Source organism: Miniopterus schreibersii, assembly GCF_964146895.1.
Source record: "Miniopterus schreibersii genome assembly, chromosome: 8".
In the NCBI taxonomy this organism is placed as follows: Eukaryota; Metazoa; Chordata; class Mammalia; order Chiroptera; family Miniopteridae; genus Miniopterus; species Miniopterus schreibersii.
In genome coordinates this window covers 83542651-83552181 of record NC_138109.1, presented here as the reverse complement: position 1 = coordinate 83552181, position 9531 = coordinate 83542651, and the positions used below count along the sequence as shown (strand labels likewise).

The following is a 9531-nucleotide window of genomic DNA, read 5'->3' as shown; positions in this document are numbered from 1 at the left end:
CAACAGATTCTCCAGATGTGTCACATGGAGGTCAGGACAAAGCCCCAAGAAGGCCACTGTCACAACAGCAGATGACAGCTTCAGAAGACAATAATGCACCACTTGGGAGACTGACAGAGGAGACAAGATAAGAGCAACGGCTATCACCTGGCCCCGGGGAGAGCCTAAACGGGGCAAGCTGGTAGGTCAAAGGGAAGGGTCAGCTCTAAGAACATTCCAAAGATGGAACCAAAAGGAATTTGCATATAACCCACCCCGATAACCTTACACAAGTGAGTACACCAAGCCAAATCATAAAGTGCTAGAGGAAAACATGGCCTTAGACGGAAAGGATACTCCCTGGGGAGAGCAACTAAATACATGACAATTAAGTAGCTGGATATGCTCAATAAATGTGTGGATTTGAATTAGTTATCCTACTTGCAAAATATCCAGGACCAGACTCTCCTCCCCCTTCTAGCCACATTTCTGGTGACCCTACCAACTGTCTGACACTGCTGGGCACTCAATAAATACCTGGCAAATGAATAAAATAAACCCCCATTAAAGAGCAGGAAACACAAACTTCAAGTAGTGTTAGCATCTCAGGGAAGAATGGTGGTAGGGAAAGTGGGTGCCACTGAGACTGGGGTGAGGTGCCCCCAAAAGGCCAATGGAGATCTCCCCAGGATCACCTGGTAACTTCTGAAATAATGTAGTTGGAATCCAGTGTTTGGGGCTGTAGATGGAGGTGGGGGCTTGCAGGTTTTTATTTAAGCAAATACATAAAACCAATGTACCACCAAATATTAATGTAAATAGGTTAAGAGGAAAAACTAAGATATGGGGCTTCTCTAATTGTACTGATTTCATTAACCCGTAGATTAGCTCTTCCCATTATCCAGGCATTTTGAAACCTCAGCTTACTGTCCCAATTTTGCAGCTGAGGCACTGAATCCCAAAAGTAGAGGCAGAGTACACATTTTACATTCACTCTGTGAATGCCCATAGGAAATCCTATGCTAACAGACCTGGAACAAGAGCCGGCAGGCCAGGGCGGCTGGCGCTGTGGAAGGGCCCTGGGCAGGAGCCTCTCCTGGAGGACCGCGGCCATTCCTTCTACAGGACGCGCTGACCCAGCTTGCTGCCCTGGCCCCTCCCACCTCAACAGGCTGTGTGGGGATCGAACATCATCCATCTATGCAAAATAACTTTGTAAGCTAATGCACTATCAAATACATATAAAGAACTATCAATAGAGGATACCATTTTTTTAAATAGGAAAGAAAAACAAAAAGCCAATAAAGGCAAAGAAACTTTACTTACAGGGAGAGATACTCCACTTGGTTCCCAAAATACTATAATTAAAATAGTTAACTTGATTGGCAACAGAAATCCACTCAGGTCAAAAGACTCCGCTAAAAGCATCACACACTCCGCTTAACAAACGAGTGGGGCCACAGCCTCAGCACTAACAGCTGGACGCCTCCAACAGCATCCTGCAGGCTGCAGGGCGTGAACGCTCGCGTCCCCCCCTCCCGGAGTCCCGGGTCGGGATGCAGCGCCCGGGGCCCTCCCCGGCGGCACCCTCGGGCGGGCGCACGCGCGGCACTTCCCAAGCCGGCTCGCCAGCGGCCCCGAGAGCGAGGCGGCCTCTCCGCGGCCGGGACTCCACCGTCTCCGTTTGCTGATGAGGAAACCCCAGGGCAAGGCCCTCCGAGCCCCGCTCCCCGTCAGACGCCACCTGCCCCACTGCGCAGCCCCGCTTGCGGCCGCACGGGAGTCTCCAGAGAGCCCGCCCCGCAGATCCCGCCTCAAAACGCCCTTCCAGGAGCAGGGCCGTCCCGGGCCCGCGCGCCCTCGGCCCTCTCGCGCGGCCCGCGCCCTTCGAGACCGGGGCCGGCGGAGCGCGACGCGAGCCCTCGCCGAGCACGCGATCCCCCACCGCCGCGCGGCCCGCCGGCGCCCCGCCTCCTCAGCCTGGACGCCGTGCAGGCTCCGGGGGGCGCCGCCGGCTTCCCCGCCGCTGCTCCTGGTTGGGGCGCAGCAGGGGTCCGCGACCGCGAGCATCGGTGGGTGCACAGAGGAGCCCGGGACACCCCAACTGTTCCCGCCTCCTCCAGAGGCCGCGCCCCCGGCCCGCCCGGGCAGCGGGGCCAGGACCCGCCCGTAGAGGGTGCTGAAGGGCCCCGGGCACTGCACCCCGACCCGGGACTCCAGCCCCAGCCCGGTCCCTCCCCAGGTTCTCCCGGAAGTCTGGCCGTCACGCACACGACGGGCGCCCGCGCGGGCCTTCCTGGGAAATGCAGTTCTCTGGCTTCCGGAGCCCGGAGCCGCGCCCCAGCCTGGACTACCAGCCCCACAATGCTCCGCGAGCGCGTGCGCAGATCGCCGGTGGCGGGGAGCGCGCGCCGGCTGGGTGGACCTGGAGGTCTTCCAGTCTTCCCGGGCTTCCGAGGCGCGGTGCTGATCTCACCCTGTTGTTTTCCCAGCAGTGGAGGAGACCTCGGGGCGGGGGCCCCATTTCTGGAGACGTCCGCTGGAGAGTGACGTCTCTAGACCCCCAAGAGAAGCGCACATGGGACCCCGCGCCCGAGGACGCCTGTGCGGCCCTGGGAGACCCCGCACTGGCACGGGCAGGACCTGGGCCCACGCGGCCCTGCCCCCGCGGAGCCTGCCCCGCCGCGCCCGCAGAGGCCCGGGCTCGCGGGGACTGAAGGCCGCAGCTTTTTCTCTCCCTCGGTCAGTGAGGCGTCTTCCCCCGGGGCAGCGATTCCCAGAGGTGAGCGGCCAGAGCTGAAAACGTGCGGCGCCGGACTGTAGTCGGGGCGCCGACCCCTTTTCCCTGAGGCTGCCAGATTAAATGACAACAGCCAGCACGTAGCCCTCCGTGTGAATGAATCAGCATTACATCTTCCTTTTTTTTTTTTTTTTGGTCAGATAAGCAGGAAGTATATTTTGTTGTGCCTCAGAATTTTAAGTCATGAGTCCATGTGTGTCAGGAGGTGGGAAAGGTGAAAATCCTGCTCTAGGGAGTAGTGAGGAGAATGTCTGCTGGCCCCCGCGTGGGGCGTGAGCAGGGACACTGGCAGGCACAGAAACCCAGGTGCAGGGACACCGGGGCAGAAGGCCCGCTTGCCCAGCAAGGGGCAAAACTGGGGAAACAAGACCCTCGCCCCAGGGTGACCTTTCCTCCCCCAGTGTATCACTGGTCATGCTGCTTGGACCCCTGAGGGATTGCTCCCTAAAGATAGCATCTAGGCCTCAGTTGTATTTCAGATCCACGCCCAGAAAAGCAGCAAAACCAGACAAGTTGCCCTGTGGCTGCCTCAGGAAGCACTACATTGACTATTGACCCCCTGCCCTGGCACCAGCCAGTCAGCGGAGACTTGACCCTGAGAGAGCAAACCTGGAAAGCTGATGAATAATCTATTGAGACCCTCCCCTGAGACCTCCCCTAAGATTCCCACCTTCCAGAGGGATAAGTATGCTCAGGACAAAGGACCAAGTGCCAGTCCCTTCCCCCCCTTCTTCCATCCAAGGGGACCCCACCAGACTTGCAACCAGGTGAGCAAAGGGCAGCGGCAGCTTGGCCGGTACTTACCCCCGGAACCTGTCTCCAAAGTCTCCTTTTCTCTGACTTCTCAGTGAGCCAGAGCAGCCCAGCCTGGGTTCTCCTGTTGCTTTGTCTGTGCTCTTCCTTGTTTCACTGTCCTAAGTGTATTTTGCTGCCATCATGGACCCAATATCCTTTGGCTCAGTGCTGTGCAGCCGTCCCTTTGGATATCGCCATCCCCCATCCCCTTTTCCTTAAATAAATGCTATTTTTCTTTACTCATTGTCTGAGATGACTGTTTAGCTTGCCTGCACACCACCAACTTTAACCTGCCACCCGTTTTACAGGCCGGGAAGTTAATGCCAACCCCGGCCACACCTACTACTTGGAGGTCCTTACAGAGCTCACAGCTATTGTTCTTCTCACCCATGTTGGTGGAATTCCCCATCTGCCCATGAAGTCATCTTCATACTCCAAGCCTTCTCCCTGTGTGCAAAGCACCAGTATGGGCCACTATTGTCCCCGTCATCACAGATTTTCTTTGCTGTGCCCACTAAGGCTGTCAGTCCCTGGACCTCTCCACCTTAGTTGAGGAAGAAAAGTTATTTGGGTCCTAGATTTTAGGCAGAATTTGGAAATTAGCACAAAGTTCTGGCTAAGATGCAGGACAAAAGATTTGGGATCCCACTACTGTCGTCTGTTCTTTTGAAAGCTATGTGAGTCGAACCTGTAACCTTTTCTGCACCCCCTGGGGGCAGTCTTTTCCCATTCAGGATCCTCCGTACTCACTACCCAGAGGCTGGAGCAATTGTTCGTACCCAGTCTTTGCTTTACCCCTCCAGCCTCCGCATTTGCCCTTGGGCTTCCCACCACATTAAATGCTCTGCCCGTCTCTGCACTGCCAGCTTAATCTTATCCTTCCCTCAGCCGAAATGCCACCTCCTCAGTCTTCCTGATCACCTTGTCTAAACTGGGTTCCTACCCACCCATCTATCACTTTACCCATTGTTTATTTCCAGCAGACCTCTCACGGATTTGTTTACTTAGTCTTGTACTTGTTTATCATCTGTCCTCTCTAGAAAATAATGTTTCTGAGGAGAGGGACTTTGCTTTTCCCTACAGCATCCTCCATGCGTCTGTCCTGTAGATGGTCCACAACACACACCTGGAGCAGGATTGGATAACAGATTTCTTGCCTCAGCCTCACACTCTGCCTTCAGCCAGACTTTCAGTCTGCTGTGCACATCTTACCTCCGTGTCTTTGCACACAGTTACCCTTCTAGCTCTCAGACATCCTTAGGGACTCCTCCCCTGCTGGGATAGCTGCTCTTCTGTGCTTCCAGTCACCTGTACCCTCTCTGTCACAATTTATCTCGATATATTCACTTCACTGTCTCATTCTAAAGACTACAAGTCACTTGATGGCAGAGACCTTCTTTTCCTTAGAGAGGGCAGCACCTGGCTCAGTATTTTGAGGGTGACCAATGTTCTACAAAATTCTCCCCATCTGTGCCTCTTTCCTGTCTTTCCTCATCTTGTGATCCTTTCTCATTCCTGCCGCACATAATCCTTCTCCTTAGGTCTGCAGTGATGCCCACTGACTCTCGCGAATGTTCTGAAGTCCCACTGGCACCTCTTGGGGCTGAAGACTGTGCTGACCCTTGGAATGGTATGTTACCGTGTTCCTAGGAGACTTACTTGCATATGTATTGGTGGTGGAGCCAAGCACCAATCTAAGTGCTTTGCAGATGCTGTCACACTTAGTCCTAACAACTCCAAGAAGTAGGTACTGTTCCCCCATTACACAGAGGAAGCATGAAGGAAGTCCTCACTTGGCCAAGGCCCCCTGCTCATAGTGAAGCTGGGATCCAACTTTCAGTGACTCCAGGGCCACACTTGGATCTGATAGAATCACCCAGGTGGAGCTTTATTATCAACACCACCACCACCAATCTAGCCCTAAACTTTGATGTGTAAACCACACAAGTCGTGCTTTTTTTCTTTCAGGTCACAAGTAACAGCAAGGACCCTGAGATAAAATGGGTAATAAGGGGAAAAAGAATGAACAAACTGTAAATGAGGAATTACTGAGTAAAGGGAAGTGTAGCTTTCAGATGGTGGACCATGTTCCAGACCTCATAAAGGTGAGCTCAATCTACTTTATAATCTTAGTAACCTGCCAAAAATTTTAATTTTTTTCTAGCTTACTCCACTGGGAAGAACTACATGGGGCTCATTTCCCCTCTTTAATGGAACCTGACAGTCTTGGAACAGAGATTTCAGGGCCAGAATGAAGGATCACAGAGGGCAGAACTCATCCTGCACTATTGGTAGGGAGAGGGCCTTGGGCACCTCACCCCCTTGATTGCTCCAGTGTGGTCCAATCTGGGAGGAACACTGAGGACTTCCCTTAGTCCTGGGGTGTAGGCCCCCAGGGAGGAACACAGCACCATCATGTGCCTGCCTGGGCTTCAGTGGAGCAGGAAATCTCTCCCCACTTCCCACCTCCCTTCCCTGCCTCTGTTTTCCTCAGTGTGGTCATTTGGAAGGGGGCTCCCAGGGCCGGCTGTACAGAGCTACAAAGCAGACGCTGGAATGGATTTGGGGTCCTGCCAGAGGCGAGTGGTGCTGGCTCAAACAAGCCTCAGGCTAGAGTTTGGATTGGCCTAGTTTTATACAGCAGTTATACTAATTTAGAAATAGGTACTTTAGCTGACATCCGACTCTCACACTCTTAGGCTGGTCTTTTGGAGCCTTAACTTGTGGCCTGCGTTGCTTCATCCCAGTTCCTGAGGGCAAGTTTATTGTCTACTAATCATTTTGACTGACTGGTAAGGTATAGGAAGACGTGAGACCTTATCATTTCTGATAGGCTATTGATTAAAGTGAGCCACGGTAAATACATCAGTATTACCACCCTGCTATACATTTAACACTGGGATGTAAACTGGCAACCCCCCTTTACCAAAACTGAGTCTTCCTGCTGGCTGACCACATGGTTCTGAAAAAAATAAATGTATAGCACAATTCCTCCTGCTGTGTGATACCATTTCTTGCTTACAGACCAGGCTGCCTTTCAAAATCTTTACAGAAGTATTTGTCAACTTGGAGTGATTTTTTTCCCCAAAAGGGATATTTTGCAGTATCTAGAGACATTGTCATGGCTGGGGATGCTCCTGGCATTGAGTAAGTAGAGGCCAGGGAGGCTGCTTAACACCCAACATGCACAGCCAGCCTCACACACAAGGAATTTCCTACCCAAAGTGTCAGTGGTGCTGAGCCTGAGAAGCCCATCATAAAGAATCCTCAGGCTGGGACTCCTGGGTGGCTTTCTGCCCTGTGCAGCTTGTTTCACCTGCTTCATCCACACCCAGAACTCCCACCTGGTCAGCCTTCTCCAGGCCCATCCTATCGCCAGGGAACTCCCGCCTCCTCACCACCACTCCTGCTGGTTGTTCCCTGATGCCCAGTGCTTCTCCTTTGTCAAGGTTGTCATCATATCCATTGATTGTTTCCTCTGGAGGGAGCTAGAGTAGGTTCAGGTCCATATGGATGGAGGAGGGGGGCAATGAAGGAATTCAAGCTTTTTCTGCAGACGTGGGGAGGACCATCCACAAGAAGGCCTATCCATCCTTCCCACCTGTCAGAGGATCCACTCTGGCCCTGACACCTATGCCGTTAACCCCAAGACCTTGTCTCTATTCAGCCTTGAGCAGCATCTGTCTGATTTTCCAGGTACCAGGCCCCCAAAAAGGGATGAATTTGTCTCCCACTTAGGAAAGGGGGCAAGAAAGGAAAGAGATCACCTGTCCTGCTACTTCAGTATACAACTGAGTTTTCCAGAGAAGACAGAGGGGTACCTTCTGAGACTTGGCCACACATTTTAGCCTTGGACCTTCCTTCACACACTAGCTTCCTCCCCTAGTTCAGGTCTCTGCTGGCGCAGAGGTCTTACCTGCCCGATCACTTAATAAAGTACCGTTGCCCCGAACCTCAGCCCACCAGTCTCCCTCTCATGCCCTTCCTATCATCTTACTGGGCTCTAATGTCATCTTGTTAAGTAATCTTTTTCTTCTTTATTGCCTGTGTTCCCCCTTCTCAGACATAAGGGGAACTTGCCTTTCTTTTCACTGCTGGATCCCCACCTTTGCAGGATGAATAAATACAGGGCACCAGCCCTCGGCTCCTTTCCTCATCCTCCCAACTGCCCACCTTCACCCTGACTTGGCCTCAGGCGTACTGTAGAGTAGCCTCCCCCTTTATTAGCTTACAGGTGCTTTCAGCTTGAGAAATTGTTTTTCCAAGAAACCACAAACCAAGATAGAACCACATCCAAGATAACTCCAGCTGGAATACTTCCCCTCTGCACCTGTTCAGCTGTTTACTGTATGGAGCACATAGTGTGCACTACTGGGTGCTCAGTACGGCAATGGTTGTCTTTTACAGCAAGTGTTTTCTTGCAGATGTTTCTGACTCAGGGCTCAGCCAAACCTTAGAGGGAAGGACTTCACTCACATGGGTGAGGTTCACATAAATACCGCAGCACCACCCTCCAAACTGTAGAAAACACAATTCTGTTCTCCTGCAAAAGTTTCCCATTGAAGCACCAGTTCATTTACACAGTGGTACCCAGCATTTGTCTTAGAAACCTTATGGGCATCGGAGTAGCCACACACTTGTCCTCTCCCCCAGGGCCTCAAACACAAACACAAAACCAGCTATAATTAGCAGCTCAATTTTCTCCAGCCTCTTTCCTCTCCCCTTCCTCATCTGCTCTCCATCCCAACCCTGCCTCCCACCACAAGTCTTCTGAGAGGAGCTTCAGCCAAGCCCCCTCCACCTTTCATTCACTCAGGCCCCACAGAAAGCACCACATTCTACATAGCAACTCGGAAAAAGTATTCATGAAAACGGCTTTTATTATATGTAATGTACCCATATTTTGTATTAAAAACCTACTAAACTGATTTTGCAACCCCCGGTAGGTGGAGCCCAGCAGTTTAAGTACACAGCTCTGGGGCCTCTGTAACTCAGCCTCGGGAGGACAGAGCTCCCTGGAGGAAGGATTTGTTTGGTGACACTCACTGTACAGTAAAGAGAAAATGGAGTTGGGAGGGAGAAAGCCTCTCAGGCTCTGGTGGCAAGCTCATCTGGTTGAGGTTCCTTCAGGAGGCTGCCTCACCCTAGTAATTTCCAAACACTGGGCGTCTCCCCAAGACATGCTGTTGGGACTGGAGCAGATTCAGGGCAGAGGCCTCCAGAAGGGGCTCCACAGATTTGTGTTGAGGAGCCCAGAGTAGCTTCCCTGAGCCTTTTCCCCTAAGGAAAACATGCTTTTCCTTATTGCCTCCCCCCACCTCCAGCTTAATGCAGTGACAGGCGAATGTGCTGTCTGAGAAGGATACCTTTTGCCCCAAACAGTAGGTTTCAGTGACTGGTTTCAAACCTCTTTTCCCCCTGGATTTACTTCCCTTCTTACCAGCCTATCACCAGCATAAGAAGCCCCACCCAGAGAGTCCTTTGAGTTAGGAAACCTTTCAACACTGGGTGACAGAAACCAGCTCAAACTGGCCCCAATCACAAAGGAATGGATTGGTTCCCAAAACCAAACACCCACAGCATGGCTTGAGTTAGACCTCAAAGAAGTGACTGTAACCCATGACCCAGCTCCAGCCTCAGGCACACTTTCTCCCGTATCCCAAGATGACTACCAGAGCTCCAGGTGTGTGTTCCTCACCCTCTGGTCAGAAGTCCTCAGCTTCATGTTATTTTTAAATTTTAATTTTCAATTACAGTTGACATTTACTATTATATTAGTTTCAGGTGTATTGCATAGTGGTTAGACATTTATATACCTTATTAAGTGATTCTCTACTTCTAGTGCTCACCTGTCACCATAAGTAGATATTACACTATCATTGAGTATGTTCCCTGTGCTATACTTCATATCCCTGTGACTGTTCTGTAACTACCCATTTATGCTTCTTAATCCCTTC

At 51.9% G+C, this 9531-nt stretch overlaps 1 long non-coding RNA gene across 1 annotated transcript; it reads left to right on the top strand.

The window, feature by feature from the left end:
- The first annotated feature begins 2391 nt into the window (after positions 1–2391).
- LOC308560467 lies at positions 2392–6557 on the top strand. Its single transcript, XR_013999331.1, has 3 exons — positions 2392–3546; positions 5116–5204; positions 5739–6557. It is a non-coding gene; the product is annotated as an uncharacterized lncRNA (long non-coding RNA).
- The last annotated feature ends 2974 nt before the right edge of the window (positions 6558–9531 follow it).